The sequence below is a fragment of the Corylus avellana genome, chromosome 10 (genome assembly GCF_965113065.1).
Source record: "Corylus avellana chromosome 10, dhCorAvel1.hap1.2, whole genome shotgun sequence".
NCBI classification, from domain to species: domain Eukaryota; kingdom Viridiplantae; phylum Streptophyta; class Magnoliopsida; order Fagales; family Betulaceae; genus Corylus; species Corylus avellana.
This window is the reverse complement of record NC_142499.1, coordinates 4,545,886-4,564,811: the sequence shown is the minus strand read 5'-3', so window position 1 is coordinate 4,564,811 and position 18,926 is coordinate 4,545,886. Positions and strand designations below refer to the sequence as shown.

The 18,926-nt window shown below is 34.4% G+C and overlaps 1 long non-coding RNA gene and 1 pseudogene across 3 annotated transcripts; one reads left to right on the top strand and one right to left on the bottom strand.

Moving 5' to 3' along the window:
- The first annotated feature begins 6,965 nt into the window (after nucleotides 1–6,965).
- On the top strand, nucleotides 6,966–11,699 carry LOC132191436 (target of rapamycin complex subunit LST8-like; annotated as a pseudogene). Its single transcript, XR_015909322.1, has 10 exons — nucleotides 6,966–7,383; nucleotides 8,563–8,664; nucleotides 8,804–8,916; nucleotides 9,028–9,097; nucleotides 9,670–9,747; nucleotides 10,354–10,465; nucleotides 10,588–10,681; nucleotides 10,827–10,906; nucleotides 11,028–11,087; nucleotides 11,354–11,699. The product of XR_015909322.1 is annotated as a target of rapamycin complex subunit LST8-like (transcript).
- Nucleotides 11,700–11,833: 134 nt separating this feature from the next.
- LOC132191437 (uncharacterized) lies at nucleotides 11,834–14,552 on the bottom strand. Of its 2 annotated transcripts, none has more exons than XR_009441285.2 (3): nucleotides 13,282–14,552; nucleotides 13,059–13,098; nucleotides 11,834–11,965 (listed from the first exon to the last, which is right to left on the bottom strand). It is a non-coding gene; the product is annotated as an uncharacterized LOC132191437 (long non-coding RNA). The 2 variants fall into 2 exon arrangements; XR_009441284.2 differs by having other exon boundaries at nucleotides 13,325–14,552.
- Nucleotides 14,553–18,926: the final 4,374 nt, after the last annotated feature.

The window sequence follows — 18,926 nt, the reverse complement described above, 5'->3', positions numbered from 1 at the left end:
CCTTTTCAATTAAAAACTGCCACATTGCTGCTTGGTTAGTGGGAATTTGTCATTTTGGTTAGGTTATAAAATTAAAAATGACTTCACTGCCGGGTCGGAACTTATTGACAACTAAATTAAACGTGTTCACAGGTCGGATCGCGTCAACCCGAAACAATACGTTTATCTAAACTGTTTACACGTGTCGTATTCGAGTTTGGGTGTTCGACACGTTTATATCAAACGCGTTGGGTTCGGGTTGGCATAAACAGGTTCGCGGGTCAACCTGATTGACATGAACCCGACACACCAACCTGTTTTGCCAACCTTAAATTTTAATCTCATCTACTCTTGTTAAAAAAAATAAGGACAGTCATATCAATTAGAGATGAGATAAAAATATAATATTTAGCATTTTTCACCGTGGTTATATATATGTGTGTGTGTGTGTGTGTGTGTGTGAAGGGGTAATTCATTATCCTCTCACCTTTACCAAAGAATTATATAATTCCCAACAATTCCCTACCAACTTTAGCATTAGTAGACGCTCTTTTTTAAGTTCCCTGTTTTATCTTTGTTTTGTCTAGCTAGTAATGCGCCCATAATTGCTGGACGCATTCACTTCCTTTGTTTGCAAAACAGTAATTATGAGAAGAAAAGGCCATAGCCATAGGCCCATAGACTCCACAAAACAAAACCACCACATGCTTTCTTGAAACACATGTAATATATATATAGTGCCACTGTTTCTGCAACAATTGGCACCAAGACTGCACCTAGAGCTCAGATGTATGGGAAGGCATGACAAAATAACCACATGTCACATGTGCGTGGGTGCACCCTGTCCACCTGTTCTTCAAGGACGACAAACAACATCTGTACCCCTATTGTAAAAGCAACCAAAATCTGCCATGGGTTTGAGTTTTAGTGCATTATCAGTGACCCTTTCTTTTCTTTTTTTTCATTTTTTTTTTTTCAACAAGAAGAAGGGTGTGAATATATTGTAAAGATGTGGTCAGAACTTTTCATCTGGGGGACGTAAAAGAATGAGTGCTTTATATATATATATATATATATATGGTGCGCGCAGGTGCAGGGACAAGAAGGAAGCAGATGGTTTGAAAGAAGGCCAACATCTCCATTGGTGCGCGCGCGATGATGAAGAGATTGTCGCAGTCCCCACAAGTGTTGGTGCTGCAATCTTCTTCCGCCCGATCGATCCAGTAATTCTATATTGGCTGCAGGGTGCTTCCATATCCTGGTCACTGTGTAATTTCTCTGGATCGGGCTGTTGAATTAATAGTTTAATGGAATTTGTAGTGATGTCAGACGTACTAGATTGGGTTCCATTTGGGTACGACCCAACAGCTGTTTTCTTTTGTTTTATTCCTCTCATCAAACATCTCCACCACCATGCACCAATCCAAGCCTTAGGTGTCAAACCTGAGCTACATTTAATGCTCGACTGACTCCAACCCTAGTCCCTAGTCAATATCGCATTCAAGATTTTTTTTTTTTTTTTTCTTCTTCTGTCTTTTACAGATCCAGCACAATATATATATATATATATACACACACACAAGAAGTCCGGATTATTTTGATGATCAATTGAATTGAATGTAAATTTATGGTAAAGAATGGAGCAATATATATATATATATATATATATGGGTGTGGTTTGTCAAATCACTTGAGAAAAAAAAAGATTATTATTTCTCTTAATACTGACTCTAACATTTTTATTTTTTACATCACATCGATAACTTTTTATTATTAATTAAATAAAAAAATTACTATAAAATAAATATTCTTTTATATAAAATATTTTTACTTTTTTTTTTTTTTTTTTTTCACATCAATTAAATTTACTACAGTTTTAGTCCACTCCATTTTTTAAGTCGTTTGGCAAACATAACCTATATTCTTGTTGGACAAATTTGAGAGCAAACCTCCAAACAAAGACAACTCGAAAACGAAGACATTTCTATATTCTAGTTGGACAAATTTGAGAGCAAACCTCCAAACAAAGACAACTCGAAAACAAAGACATTTTGAATTAAGGCATCATGTTTCTTGAATTAAAGCATGGATAATTTATATATATATATATATATATAACTCTTTGTATTTGTTTGAAACCTTATAGAATTTCTGTTCTTGAAGAAGGGTGCTAATTTCTGTAAGATGTCACTCACAATAGAAGAGCCAAATGATACTTTAATTTTATCTAAAATAGTTAATCATATTTGTAAAAAAAACTCCACATTAGATTAGCCAAAAAAAAAAAATCAATATGTAGCGGCACTATTCAAGGGAGCAATTTTATTTTCTCCTACTATATATTTCTTTTCCACATCTCTTTTTTCCCAAAACTTTTTCCTACTATTTCTCTTTCCACATCTTTTTTTTCCAAAAAGTTGAAAAATAGGATCTTTAGAAAAACTACAATCTTAATGAAAAATAAAAATAAATAAAATTTAAATAATATAGATAAAAAAAAAAAGTAGATAATCAGATGTATGGTATTTTTTAAAACTCATTAACTAAACTAGATAAAATGAGTTTTGATTAACCATTTTACATAAAAATATACATAAACTAATGTTCTAATATGTTTTATCTAGCTAGCTCCTTGCATGATTGCCCCCATTAATAAAATTAACATGAAATGCATGAAAATTGTTTTTTTTTTTGGGTTAATGTTTTTATTTTGAAAAAAAAAACATAAAAAAAAAAACAATAAACATAAGAAATTTAACAAAGCTAACTTCTTGCTGCAAAGGTGAGCAGCAGTACTGGTGGGCACTTGAGTTTATGGGGGCCTTTTATGGTGAGTTGAGTTAGGGTTTCAGACGCGCTTGTGAGAAAGTAGGGACGGGGATGGCATATAAAAGGGAAAGCCAAAGTACCATTTTGTTGCATAGTGGGTATGTTCTCTTATATTTGTGGCCACACGAAAGTATAGGTGTACCTTAAATCTAGGCTTTGCCTCTTAATTCCTCCTTCACTTGATTTGAATTAGATTTTTAAATTTTTTTTTTTTTAAATTTTTTTACTATTATCACAGATATGAAAAGTTCAGGCAACCAATCACTTTCTCCTTTATCTTTAAATTATCAAAAGCAATGGATATAATTGGGAAAGTTGGCTTTTTCGTAATCTATATATACTATATAGTAGTTTACATTCACTTAGCGAGATTTATTAAATTAACGGATATCGATCTTAGAGCATATGATTCTCGCATGTATTTTAAAAATGTACGCAGAAAGCACATAAAATATAAGGGCATATATATATATATATATATATATATATACTCAGTTCATCTTATTAAAAATGCATGTGAGAATCAAATATTCTAAAGACTATATGTTAGTTTAATATATTGAATTGAAAGAATTTAATCCCCGGCTCCAATCCAATTTGCATATATTGGGTGGCAATATTTTTAATCACTAATAAGGAATTTTTTTTTTTTAGCATAACTATGCTAGATTTTTAAGCTTTATAATAATTGAATTCTGGGAAAAAAAATGCATAAATTATTACTATTATTTAAAAAAAGAAAAAAAAAGAGAGAGAGAGAAGAGGCAACATTATTTGCATCTCAATATACAATCAATAATTTATACCAACAAAGCCCAAAAGATCGCCTTTATGTCCTTTTAGTTGCCATAAAACGACAAAAACCATAATAAAGAAGTGGATCTCTTCACTAAGCACAAAATCCCTTCGGGTGTTGACCGAATTCTTGTGCTTTGGGGTCTGTAAACGAGAAAATCCCAACATGTTACCACAATTCCAGTGTCAGGGATAACTCTGTACATGGAGATTGGAGAGTGGGGGAACCACTATATTCACACACACACACACACACACACATATATATATATATATATATATATATATATGTGTGTGTGCATTTGGCTTTGTGATATATTCACGTAAAATAGTAGGAAAAAAATAATCTTAATACATTTTCTGTATAACTCAGACGTTAAAAAATAATAATGTGGAGAAAAGGGAACCAAATCTAACATGTATGTGTGTTGCCCAGAGATCCCATGCTCTCCATCTATATCCTTCCTTTTACTGCGTTTCCAAGATAGCACGAGTGTGTTTGCTTTGTAACTTTCGAGATGCATATATATATATAGAGAGAGAGAGAGAGATAAACCACCACTTTGAGTTTCCATGTCCATGTTTTGTTCTGAGATTTCCAGACATCTCTGTCCTGCTGTTGCAAATCCCCATATATATAATTTAATCACCACAAATAAATAAACAAACCTCCAATTAATATTGTCTGTTTTCGTTTTCTTCTTTATATTTTATCTGTGGTCGATCTCCAACGGACAAGAATCACTGTAGACCAATGAAAAATGACACACTTCTGTCTATGCTTTAATTTAAGGATTACATTCTTATTCACTTAATTATACATATCAATTGAATCCAATATAATCATATTTAAATCTCTTAATTTGCAAATCAACCGTTAAATTTGTTAAAAAAAATGTACAGCAGATGGGCACTGGATGCACGTGTATTTGGTCTCAAAATATAATGACCATCTGAGCCTACTGAAAGGTCCACTCGCATTAAACCTCATGCATTGTTCTTGGGACAAAAGACCAGGTGAACATCAAAAGAAAGACCAAAAACACCGGGGATATAAATTAAAACACAAACATGGCTTGCTACCTCAATTACCAACCCAAGGAAACTCAGCTCCAACTTGGATTTGACACTTTATCTTATCAAACATTTTGTCTACATGAAACAAATGTTTGTGTAAGCTATATGGTATATATATGACCGATAAAAAGACTCTAATAACATGTACATAGACTCGTACAAGAATCACTTGGCATTAAGCTATCCAAATTTCACAAGAAGTATGTTCAGGTTTACTTGTTCCAAACAGCTTATGATGGCCAGCCTATTTGTCTAGGACACGTGACCAAAATTTCATAAATATTCAAACAACCCAGTTTTAAATAATTCTCATAAACTCATGCTAGGGTGTATTAGTTTTGTATTAATTTGAGAGTATATATATATATATATATATAACTTAATAATAAGGGGTTCGTTTGGGATTGCGGTTTTAATAAGTGTGATTTTAAAAATTGTGTTTTTGAAATTGCTACTTTTTTAAAATCGCAAAGACGTTTGCTAAACATGTTAAAATTTACTTTTTTTATCAAATAGTACTTGTTATGTGAAATCGTGATTTTGGTTTAAATTCATGCATTTTCAAATAAGCACTCATAAATAAACTTGCTTATAGAAATTGTAAATTTTTTTCCTATTTTAGATTAAGTGTTTTTTAAATTGCAATGCTAAACGCCTTATATTTTCTAATATCTTTTAAAAATACATATTATTTTTGCAAAATTGCAATTCCAAATGCACCATAAGATACGTTGACAAAGGTTTGGTTGTGGATGCATGCATGTATAATATATATTCATGTGCAATATTAATGTCAAAACAGTGTTCGGATGTTATGCATCACCTAAGCAATAAAACCAAAACAGCGTACAGGTGATACATTAATGAAATGTCGTCCTCATCCTTACAAACCCTTCTGATATATAATCACTTAGAATGTACATGCAGGCTAATCATCCCCTCCATGCATGCCCTACCTACCAACTCCCACAACTCGATCTGTTTAGTTTAAGGCCCTCCATCTATATCTCCCTTAAATAGTACTGCTCAGAATTATAAGGATCTAGGGTTTTATATTGATGTTGGAAAAGTCCAAATATGTTGTCATTTTCATTCATAAGTTTGATAGACATACCCTACTAGTTTAATCACCCTCATTAAGGTTTTGATAAAGTAGGTGCTCATCTCCTTTTTGTTTGATAAGTATTTTGGATTTATATGCTCTGATGACGTAATATAAAGGCGAGAACTGACACGTGTTTTTGGTCGGCCGAAGTTCATATTTGAAAAGTATTTCATGTTGTGAATTTGTTTATTAAAGGTTTTGAGATGAGTCGTGTGTTTTGTTTAAAGTTAGGGTAACTGAGAGCGCCTGATGTACTTTATTTCTAATTCTTTTTTTTTTTTTTTTAATCTGATTTTTATGGCTTGTTTAAGAAGAAGCAAGTCCTCAAAATCAAAGAAGAAGATGGATAAGAAGAAAAAAAAAAAAAAAAAAAAACTTTTGCATGCATTTTTTAGATGCATTTTTACATATATTTAAAATTTGTCAATTTAAGGCCTTGTTTGGTAAAGGGGTTGGAGTTGGGCTAGACACTGTTCATCACTATTTTTCAAAAATATCAACATTAAAACTTTTTAACTTTTTATATTACATCATTCACTTTTTATTATTATTCCAATAAAAAAATCAATACAAAACAAATTTTTTTTCACTTTTTCATACCACTTTTTCACTTTTTTATACAAAATATTCTTACTTTTTTTTCACATCAATCTACATCAACTACAGTGTCTAGGCCAATCTATTTACCAAACACCACCTAAAATTGAGTTAAAGAAAATTTTTCCAAAAAAAAGAAAGGTTTGTACGTAAATTTTTGTATCATTTGTTTAAGGAACACAAATGATACAAATTTGTGTACCTTGCAGCCTCCTTTTGGGAGGTTCGGAAAGTTCACAGAAGTGCAAACTTCTGCGCCCACCATGTGGTTTATTGGGCTGCGACTAGAGTTTACTTGAGCCGCATTCCCACTTATTTCCCTTCTCCCCCCTCTCTCCCCCTTTGTAGTAGCAAAGATCCGCCTCCTGTTTTTTAGTTATTTTTCTTTCCCTGTTTCGGTTTCTTGGTTTCTTATTACAACCAAAAAAAAAAAGAACAAACAAACACACACTATTGGGCTTAGAAAGCCCACACATGTTGTCCAGTTTCTCCATTACAATTAAAGAAAGCCCAAGAACCCAACACATAAAAGATCCCTTTTGACTTTTGTCCCCGACACCTACACCAAATAAATAAATAAAAATGCCCCCCCCTCTCTCTGCAGCTCACAAAACCCCATCAAAGCCCTGATTCCAGAATTTTCACTGGAATTAAAAGCTATATCAACCTTCATTCCCTTTTTCCCTTTACTCTAGCACCTGAAAATTTCTCAACTTTTGCACTTCAATTTTGTCATTTTCCATTTCCTCACCTTAAGGCTTTTTTCTTTTTTGGCTCTTTGTTACTGTTTTGCGAGATTTATTACGATTTTTTCGTTGATTTTATTTTTGGTTAATGTATTGGCTTAGCGCTTTGCTAAGTAGTGTGTTAATGTTGGTTAAGAGCAGATTAATATGACACAACCGTCGGTGATACTTGCAACGGCTAGCTATGATCACACAATTCGTTTTTGGGAGGCCAAAAGTGGCCGCTGCTACCGTACTATTCAATACCCGGAATCGGTTTGTCCCTAAGCCCTCTGTTTCTATGTTCCTTGATTTGATCGTATAGTTTGTTTAAAAGAATTGACTTGAGCTTTGAAACGATGTTTCTTATCTGAGTTTATGGCATACATATTATGGTGATGGGGTTGTGAAATGCCGAAGCATGGGAAGAATCAAATTGTTTTGGTAGATGCGTAATTGGATTGCAGCTTAATGGTGAAATATGAAATAGCATAGACCTCGATCGACATCCTTTATTAAATTCCTGTTGCACTGATCGAACCCACTATAGTGATATCCATGATCCCCTGATTTGTTTTTTGTATTTGTATTTGTATATAATATACATACATGTAGACACCCTTGGTCCAATTGTCAAATCCAGCCATAATAATATTGATAAACGTAGAAAAAACCTACTTTGATTTGGGTTGGCTTGGTTTGGATAATTGGACTGCAAAAAGAGAAAATTTAATTTCCTTGATATGTTCTTGTCACACTTTAGTCTGGGCTTTCAAACATCCAGTGATTGATTGTGCCATGCCTTAGGTTGTGACACTTTGGTACAAAACCAATGGAACAATTGGTTGGTATAATTTTTTTAGAAAAGAAAACTAGAAATAGAAAGCTTACTAGTTGCAAATGAGTGGTTTGGTGTATTGCAGATGCATAATCTTGCTAGGAGCTTCAGCTGATATATTATGTTCCGGGTTGCCCAAAGCCATATGGCTATTTAGTTGTATTGTTATGATAATAGCGACTATATTTGAATTGAAGCTAAACTGTATATAACATTTTGACACTTCATTTCCTGTGTAGAAGCTGTACTTTGATCAATACTATCATAATCCTATTGCATATGAATTTTATTTAACCTTCTTTATTATTTATACAAGGTGACAAACAGTATTTGGGAGTATTTCCCATCTCCCTTTTTGGCTGCTGAAAAGAAAAGCAAAAAAGTTTATGTATTGGTTTTGTGTGCAATAAATAAAGAATTGAACCAAGCCATGTTGTACAAGCTTGGAATGGAGCATTTTTGCTGGTCACTGGTCCTAATAATAAAAAATGTAAAACTTAATTGTCTTCTTCCTTACTGTTTCTCAGCCATCATGCTTTGTTTTGATGTATGGAAAATTTTCTGACACTTCTAAATAGTTAATGCTGCATCTGATTTGCCATATGTGACTTGCACAGCATATCAATCGGCTTGAGATAACCCCAGATAAACGCTTCCTGGCTGCAGCTGGTAATCCTCACATTCGATTGTTTGATGTTAATTCAAACAGCCCTCAGCCAGTATGTCTCTCCCACAATGTTCTACTTATTAAAGGGGGAAAAAATAGTCGTACTTGTTTAATTAATACTTTTTATTCATTGGCTTTAGATATTTTCGTCTATGGGCTGATGTGGGTTATTTTTTCTGATTGCATGACAGGTGATGAGCTATGATTCACATATTAATAATGTGATGGCAGTGGGGTTTCAATGTGATGGAAATTGGATGTATTCGGGATCTGAGGATGGCACAGTAAAAATTTGGGACTTAAGGTAAATGTCTTCTTCCCTGACAAATATGTTGTAGATTTGTTATTTGTTAATTGTTTTTCTATGCCCTCTTTTGATATTATTTAGATGTATTGTTATTTAGATGAATTGCAGGGCTCCAGGTTGTCAAAGGGAATATGAAGGCTGAGCAGCTGTCAACACAATTGTACTGCACCCAAACCAGGTTGAGTACCATTGCTTTCTTTACAGCCATTGAATATTAACTTTGATATAAATACTGTTAGTTTCTATGTAACTGCTGAGAAGACATGAGAAAAAGTAATGAAAGCATGGGTTCTCATAATAAGTAGTGCCTGGAGTGGCTACTTTAAACCCTTTGCTTTTTCTTTGTCCTTCTTGTTTTGTGGCTATGAAATACGCTCATAGGGTTCCTTATGCAAGTTCATTTATTCTTTAGCATCTTATGTAAAGGATCACTTTTCCTATTTTCTTTATTATAGTTTTAAGGATTGTTCAGGAAATTATAAAGACATCTTCTAATAATACTCTTGGTAGACAAATCTAGATAATAGAGGTCCCTAAAAGGTAGCTTAATCGGCTAGAGACCACATATTATGAAACGGAGTTTAGTAGTTCGAATCTCCCCTCCTCCTTTTCCTTTCCCTTAGGGACAAAAAATTACTTATCAAAAAATAGTCTGGATAATAGAGAAGGTACTTCATTTTCCCCATATACATGCAGTATTGGTGTATCCATAAAACATGTTAATATAATTCTATGCATGTGGTCTTGCAGACTGAACTTATATCTGGGGACCAGAATGGGAATATTTGTGTGTGGGATTTAACAGCGAATTCATGCAGCTGCGAGTTGGTATGCTTTGTTTCCTTGTTTATCAGTAGATCTTGGATTAGGGTTGCAAATTTAAGAATGTCATATTATTTTATCTTGGATATTTTACTGTTATTTGGGTAAGTGATATCAGTTTGTTATTCTATACCGAAAGGACAATCAGTTATTAAGAAGGCAGATATTTGATTATTGTCAAGAGAGTTGCAGAAAATATGCAGAGAATTCTGACTGAAAACTGCCTCGAAAATCATAGGAATGTGTTGTAATCTGTTTTGTAGGCAAACTCTAAAGCCTTGGGATTGAGGACAGCTGATCATGGTCATGTAGAATTTTGGTGATTTATTTTAGAGAATGATTTTCTGATGAAGTGTCTGAAATCAACCCTAATGTTTTCACCTTTTTTACTCGTATCATATAGCTTAATGTACTAAGATGGTCCTCTAATCAAAGGGAGTTTGTCTGCATGACTCAAAGTTGGCTAACCGCATTGAAATTTTTTTCCCTCAAGAAACAGTTAAATGCTGTGAAGCTAGGCTTTTGGCATGCCTTTGCATTTTTCTCTCTCTCTCCAACCACCACCACAAAAGAGGTGTGTAAAAATATCATTATTCTATGGTGTCTATCTAGGTGCCAGAGGTCGATACTGCAGTACGGTCGCTAACTGTAATGTGGGATGGGAGCTTGGTTGTTGCTGCAAATAATCACGGGACATGTTTGGCGCTTGCTGCGAGGGACCCAGGTACCACGTTCATGCACTTAACAATCTGATGAAAATGGCTTAATTGAGTGTAGTTGAGTTGTCTATGTTACCCTGATATCATGTTTGGCTTATGCCACCCACATTGAATTATTTTTTTGCAGGCTATGACAAACTTTGAGCACTTCATAAGCTGCAAGCACATAAGGGATATATCCTTAAGTGCCTTCTTTCACCCAAGTTCTATGAGCCACAGAGGCAACTCCTTAGATTAATACCTTAATTTCCCTATTATTTTTTTTTTATCAAATATGTTATCTTACTTGCATATTGCTTTGTTTCTACCTAACTTTCTTGCTGCTGTAAGATGTAAGCTAATTTCTGCTTGCATTACATTTTCTAGATATCTAGCTACTGCGTCTTCTGATAACACTGTCAAGATATGGAATGTTGATGGCTTCACATTAGAGAAAACTCTAATAGGTATTCATCAAGTCACAACTTTCTATTGTGCTTGCCGTTTTGTTTGCTTGTCAAAAATAGACCCGATAGTTACTATTGAGCCAATGTTGATATTGATTTTACTTCTCCATGTACTTTCCAGGACATCAATGCTGGGTATGGGACTGTGTGTTCTCAGTAGATGGTGCCTATCTTATAACAGGTATTTTTTTTATTACAATCTCTTAATTTTGAGTACTTGACCCTTGATAATTTCTCTTTCAAAGCAGCTTGGGTCTACTACTTACTATTTAGGATTTAGGCTAGGATCTATTAAACAAATCTTCTTTCAAACCATTTGATTTGGCACACAACTCTCTCATATACATTTTCTAGAGTAATACAAGAAGCAGCTCTTCCTAGATTATATTCATTATTATAACTCCAATTAATTTTGGCACCTCCATCCTTTCTGCACGGACACAATAGCGAGACTTTGGAATATGTCAACTGGTGAAGAAATCAAGGTGTATCAGGGACATCATAAAGCAACTGTTTGCTGTGCTCTCCATGATGAAGCCGAACCCTCTCCTTCGTGAATCTACAGTACTCTTAGTTTGCCTCATGTGCATGCGTGTATAAGCCATTTTTGTACATTTATTAAACATGTATACCCTGAGTGAAAAGATCAGTGTTGCAGTAATGGGATACGGGTCATTGTGATAAGTCAACATGGTTTTTTGCCAATAATAATTGCTATGGAAATAGTCTCGGAATTTTACTCTGCCACTGAAAAGGTTATCAAATACTAACAACTAGCAAATATTAGCACAATGATGCAAACTTGAATGTGAGATCTTGAGGTCACTTACCCCTTTAGTTTGTGTTATTGTTGTGTATGTGAGCCTAAATTTCCATGGATTTATTGCCTTCATGGGTATGAGCATTGTTAGATGAGCCGCATAAATGTTGTGTAGTTTCTTTCACAAAGCGTGATCTTCTCAAAAGATTTTTGGTTCCTATAGTTTGCCATATGTGTCTTGAACATGGAATGGGGAATACCATCCTCCTTGCTCGACTTCTCCTCAAAATCAACTACCCCTGCAAGTTTAACACTCATTAGCACTTACACAAAAGACTAACTGCAGTAACATTCTTATGAGCACATCGAAAATGGTTAAGGGAAAAAAAAAATTTTGATGGCAGCAACACAGGTCCTACTAGAATTACATCATGCTCAAGAACTACATTCAAAAGGGTCATCGGCTAACATTTTTGGTAAATGGTAGTCTCTTAGTATCTTGCACACTCTTAAGATCTTGTTGATGTATAAATTTTATGTCCACACACATTTCTTGTAGATTCTACGGATCTGGCAGAGAACTAAATTTTATGTCCACGAACATTTCTGCAAAATTTACAAATCAAGCTTGTTCGCATTGAAGCTAGTAGGTCTCTTGGGTGCAACACTTTCAAACTTGTAATGCCATAATGCGGCAACTAGGGAAAGAATGATATGTTTAAGAGTTTATGAGTGACAAGTGCTTTGCGAAAGCAATCACACCTAGACAAGCACACTTTCTGCAAGGCTACATAAACCTCCAAAATTCCACATAGTGTCTGACTACATGCTATGCTTTCTTGACAAAGGTTTCGGTCTATCTCTTGATTAATAAAATTGAGATCTATAGTCCTTCCTCTAACTAAAGTCTCTAATTTTAGAAACTTTCTCCTTATAAATAGAAGAAAATGTCATAGACAAACAAAAAAAATAGAAATAGCTAAGGACGTTTATAAAATTCAATAGGAAAATATTGTAAATAAATAAATAATATTTCTCATCCCATTCAAAAACCATGAATCAATGTTTTCGATTATATTTTAACTATCGCCTTTCCCCCATTATTTTTTTTAAACATATGTTATTAAGAAAATCCTTTGCAAACATGCTTATTTTGATGATCAATAAGTAAGTTTAAATAAATATTCATCACAAAAGTATCAATATTTTTGTGCATACAAGATTTCAGGGTCCTCATCAAATTATGGGTGCCTCAATAAGTTTGAATCAATATTAACAAAAGTATTAATGATTTTAGGGTCCTCATCAAAAGAAAACATATTCCTTTAAGAGCATAGGACAATGTCATAATATAAAGTGCTTGCATAAGAGCATATATAGAATAGGGAATACCTTCCTTCTTGCTTAACTTATCCACGAAATCTACTTACCCCTGCAAGTTTAACACACATTAATTAGCACTTACACAAAAGACTAACAACAGTGTCATTCTTATGTGCACGTCAAATAAGATCCCCCTAGTGCATGGTTAGAGCATGGTTAAGAGGAAAAAAACAAAAAGATGGCAGCACCACATGTCCTACTAGAGGTAAATCATGCGAAAGAAAAGACTTACAGTACAAAGCAATCCGATACGAAAGAATTTTTCTCCGTCTTACATTTATGGAGGGACACCAGTGAAATTCCCAATCCAAAACGCCTGTTACAAGACTGCCGCCGATAGACATCAATTATGACACACTCAACCTCAACATCAGTATAAGATTCGCATTGCACCATGCATGGCGAACCTCTCGCCCTCTAAATGGATTAGACTACACCTTTGAGTTGGATGGGGCTCGTCGTATTCAAGAAATGAGATTCCCACACCTTTGAGTTGCCCTGAAAGCCACACGTCCTGGACTACATCGTAGGCAACCAACTTTGAGTCGCCTGTTAGTCAATACAGAGTGTTGCCAGCCGTTATAGCCTTTTTTCCAAGAATAGAATCAATGGTTAGCCAATACTTAATGTTGGCAGCCGTTAGAGGCTTTTTTCCAAGAGGACAATCAATGTCTTTCTTGTTAAACATTTTCCAACAAACTTGCTGCACGTAATATTGACAGAAGACTAAAGCTCCACTAGTGCTTGAAAGGGAAGCAATTATGAGAATCCTGTTTGGATTCTCAAGAGCTGCACAAGTATATACTTTGCTTCAAAGGGAATGGGAATGGGAAGAGGAGGCAAGACCTTCCACTCTCCAGTGGTGGGATCAAAGACCTCAACAACCGAGGCTTGAGCTTCCAATTTTCTAACCGAAACGCCAATATGCTGTTTTTCATCCCGTCTTGGTAGGAAAAATCTATGACCGCCAACAACATATATCTTACCATCAAGTACCAAAATGCGAGCACGGACTCTTGGAACTTTCATAGAAGGCATCTGAATCCAGCTCTCATCAGAAATAGGAAAGTTAGAGACTAATTTATAAACCTCCGATGAAGTCACAAAAGAAGCAGAAGGACGTTCGCCACCAAAACAGTATAGATCACAGCCTAATGCTGCATAGCTTGCGTTTAGTGGAAGTTGTCCTCTCCACAACGGATGGAACTCTATCTCATTCTCGACCTTCGCACAACTTTCGGCACAAACTTTAATCTTGTACCATTTAGTAATATCCTCCTCATTCTCATTGCGGCATAAAGACTTAAAGAAAACTAGGTCGTAATAAGGACGAGAAGGCCGGTGTATTCCGAAGGTGAAGGTGACGGTTACAAATAAAAGGCGATGGATCAAAAGCTGATGATTCATAAAGTGAAATATGAGTCAGACATGACCTCGAACGGCCTGCCATCGCCATGGTGATTGTGATGAGGTCAGTTGAGTGTAGATGTAGTGGAGATGGGATTTTAGGGTTTGTTCAGAATGGAGGTGTAGATAAGAATTGAATATCTCTCTCTATATATATATATAGAGAGAGAGAGAGAGAGAGAGAGAGAGAATTGGGGAATTGCAAAAGTCGGTAGAGTTGGTGGAAATCTAGGGTTTGTATTGGCACCGTTTGCCAAAGGACCGGATTGGAAATAGACCGGACCGAACCCAAAATTTCAAGAAGTTCTTTTCAAAATTAATCCCAATATTCTTATCTTTTATATCACATTAATCACTTTTTATTACTATTCAAATTAAAAAATCACTATAAAACAAAATTTCTCATTTTTTTATACAAAACATTCTTATTTTTATTCTCACATCAATCAAATCTACAATTCCAGTCCACTTCCTCAAGTCCACTCCTTTGCCAAACATAGCCATTGATGTTGGAATAGTCCAAAGATGTTGTCGTTTTCATTCATAAGTTTGATAGACAGACCCTACCGATTCTGTTTGGTGATGTGGAGAGTTGAAGTGAGGGATGGAATAGCGGGTAGGAAATAGGAATTATGAATTACGGTCTGTGTATACTGTGTTGCTGTTGTTTTGGTTGTGCGTACAGCTGGGAGGGATAGCTGTATTTGGGCTGAGTTGCATGGAGGTTTCATTTTTTGTTTTCTGGCCTTTTCGCAGCTGCCAAACGGAACCCTCATCAAGGTTTTGATAAAGTAGGTGCTCATCACATTTCTTGTTTGATAAGGATTTTGGATTTATATCTTTTGACGTAGTATAAAGGTGAGAACTGACATGTGTTAGAGCACTAGAAAACAAAACTATTGTTTGCTTTCATATAAAAATATATTTCATAATAGAGCACCAGCAAGCTTCTGTTTGATTTTCCCTTAGTATAAAGAAAAAAATTACTTTTTTGCTTCTATATGAAAATATACTTCACGATAACTTTCCTTACATTTTTTTATACAATTAAAATATATATATATATATATATATATATATATATATTTATAAAATACAAGTTTCTTACCTATTCTCACCTTTTTTTTTTTTTTTTTTTCACAATATTCCAACACAATCGTCAATTAAAGACAAAAATATAAAAGAAGAGATAAGAAAAATAAATGTTTATATTAAAATAATATATAGAGAACTACTTTTGATTTCCTACACATTGGGAAACAATGTAGCAACCATTAAAAGTTGGTTAAATGTAGGGAAACTAGTGTGCGTAAGTTTTATGGTTTTTTTGAAATTTTTCCTAAACATAAGGAATGGAATGGCATATAGGACATCTGCGTACTTTATTATGAATTTTGTTTTTTTTAATCCAATTTTTTTTTCTTTTTTTTTTGGGACATGTCCACACAAGAGGAGTGATGGTGATTCAAACTAGTAATTTTCGCTTCATTAGGCATGGTCCCAGCCGATTGAACTATCTCTTAGGAACTTTTAATCCAATTTTTATGGCTTGTTTGAGAAGAAGCAAGTCCTCAAAATCAAAGAAGATGGATAAGAAAAAATAAAAAATAATAACTTTTACATGCACTTTTTAGAAAAATATGTCAATTTTGAGTAAATTGAGTTAAAAACAAGTTTTTTAAAAAAGAAAGGTTTGTACATAAATTTTTGTATCATTTGTTTAAGGAACACAAACACACACTATTGGGCTTAGAAAGCCCACACATGTTGTCCAGTTTCTCCATTACAATTAAAGAGAGCCCAAGAACCGAACACATAAAAGAATTGCCCAATGATACCTTTTGTCCCCGACACCTAAAATAGAAACATATTTTGATTCATGTCTTACATCCAATATTCCCTCAGGGATACACAAACACTGTTAAAATTCACCAAAATGAAATAAAAATCAGCAAAATCACATCATACCTTCACCAATTAAATAATCACATCATACCGTCACTACCCTGACCGGCCGGCTCTACCACGACTAAATCTGCTACCAGAAATGCCAGCATTACTAGGGGAACCCTCCCGACTATCACGACGAGCTCTACCATGACCAGCTTTGCCATGAGAAACGCCAGCATTTCTAGGCGAACTCTCGGACTATCACCAGCTCTGCCACTAGAAACGCCAGCATTATTTGACGAACTCCCTGAACTTTTACCAACACTGCTACCCTTGCCCCGTGCTAAAACAACAACCTCATGAGGATTCCTGTAACAAATTAAGATTACAATTATCAAATATATACCATAAATATTATCTAACTCTAACTCATGAAAATAGATTCAACCCGTCAGATAATACAACGTAAAAAATGACTTACTAAAATAAATTATGGGAAACTAACAAGAACTTCCTTGATTCAAATCCATTTGGTAGCGTCTCGAAGTAATCTATAAAATAATGTTCATAGCCTTCTACCACTGTCATTACACATAAGTATCGGATAATTCCGTCTAAAATCTTAGAACATGCTCCTGGGAACAATTTGTCGAGTTTCAAGTCAAATTGAATATGAAAAGCCCACGGTTTTTAAATAACAAAGAAAAAAAAAATGCATTAATATAAGTGGGTAGTCAATTAAATTATTTCTACAAAATTAAAAACACATGCCTGGTCATGTTCATTGAAGTGGACATGAACATTCCTCATAAAACGGAAAAGGGCGGCATATTGGGTCTTTTCCGTAAAAGTTTTAAATACCTTGGTCAGAGGTTTATAAAGATGAGGGTCGGTGACAGTGTCCCGCCAAGACTTGAATCCATATTTTTCATCCTTTAGCAGCAGGTTCTCGTCGAACTTCCATGTCATTTTGTCCCTATACTCATTTGCCAAAGTAATAAAACCTACACGGTCCTTTCCATTATAAAAAGCGGGGTAAAAAAGTTGATAACAACCTATTTAGAGTAGTTCATGCTTATTTTTCTATGCCTTCAATAAATATTTTAGAGAAAAAAAACTTCAAGTCAGGGCAAAGATTTTTAGGTTCAATGTAGGTTTTAACTAGCATGCTTATCAGCATTACTGGACGAACCCCCTGAACTTTTACCAACACTGCTACCCCTGCCCCTTGCTAAAACAACCTCATGAGGATTCTTGTAACAAATTAAGATTACTATTATCAAATATATACCATAAATATTATCTAACTTTAACTCATGAAAATAGATTCAACCCGTCAAAAATGACTTACTAAAATAAATTATGGGAAACTAACAAGAACTTCCTCGATTCAAATCCATTTGGTAGCGTCTTGAAGTAATCTATAAAATAAAGTTCATAGCCACATTCATAGGCTTCTACCACTGTCATTACACGCAAGTATCGGATAATTCCGTCGAAAATCTTACAACAAGCTCCTGGGAACAATTTGTTGAGTTTCAAGTCAAATTGACTATGAAAAGCCCACTATTTGTTAATAAGAAAGAAAGAAAAAATGCATTAATATAAGTGAGTTGCCAATTATATTATTTCTACAAAATTAAAAATACATGCCTGGTCATGTTCATTGAAATGGACATGAACATTCCTCATAAAACGGAGAAGGGTGGCATATTGGGTCTTTTCCGTAAAAGTTTTAAATACCTTGGTTAGAGGTTTAAAAAGATGAGGATTGGTGACAGTGTCCCAGCAAGACTTGAGTCCATATTTTTCATCCTTTAGCTGCAGGTTCTCGTTGAACTTCCATGTCATTTTGTCCCTATACTCATTTGCCAAAGTAATAAAACCTACACAGTCCTTTCCATTATAAAAAGCGGGGTGAAAAAGTTGATAACAACCTATTTAAAGCAGTTCATGCTTATTTTTCTATGCCTTCAATAAATATTTTAGAGAAAAAAAACTTCAAGTCAGGGCAAAGATTTTTAGGTTCAATGTAGGTTTTAACTAGCATGCCTATCAGCATTACTGGACGAACCCCCTGAACTTTTACCAACACTGCTACCCCTGCCCCTTGCTAAAACAGCAACCTTATGAGGATTCTTGTAACAAATTAAGATTATTATTATCAAATATATACCATAAATATTATCTAACTCTAACTCATGAAAATAGATTCAACCCGTCAAAATTGACTTAGTAAAATAAATTATGGGAAACTAACAAGAACTTCCTCGATTCAAATCCATTTGGTAGCGTCTTGAAGTAATCTATAAAATAATGTTCATAGGCTTCTACCACTGTCATTACACGCAAGTATCGGATAATTCCGTCTAAAATCTTACAACAAGCTCCTGGAAACAATTTGTTGAGTTTCAAGTCAAATTGACTATGAAAAGCCCACTGTTTTTAAATAACAAAGAAAAAAAATGCATTAATATAAGTGGGTAGGCAATTAAATTATTTCTACAAAATTAAAAATACATATCTAGTCATGTTCATTGAAGTGCTCATGAACATTCCTCATAAAATGGAGAAGGGCGG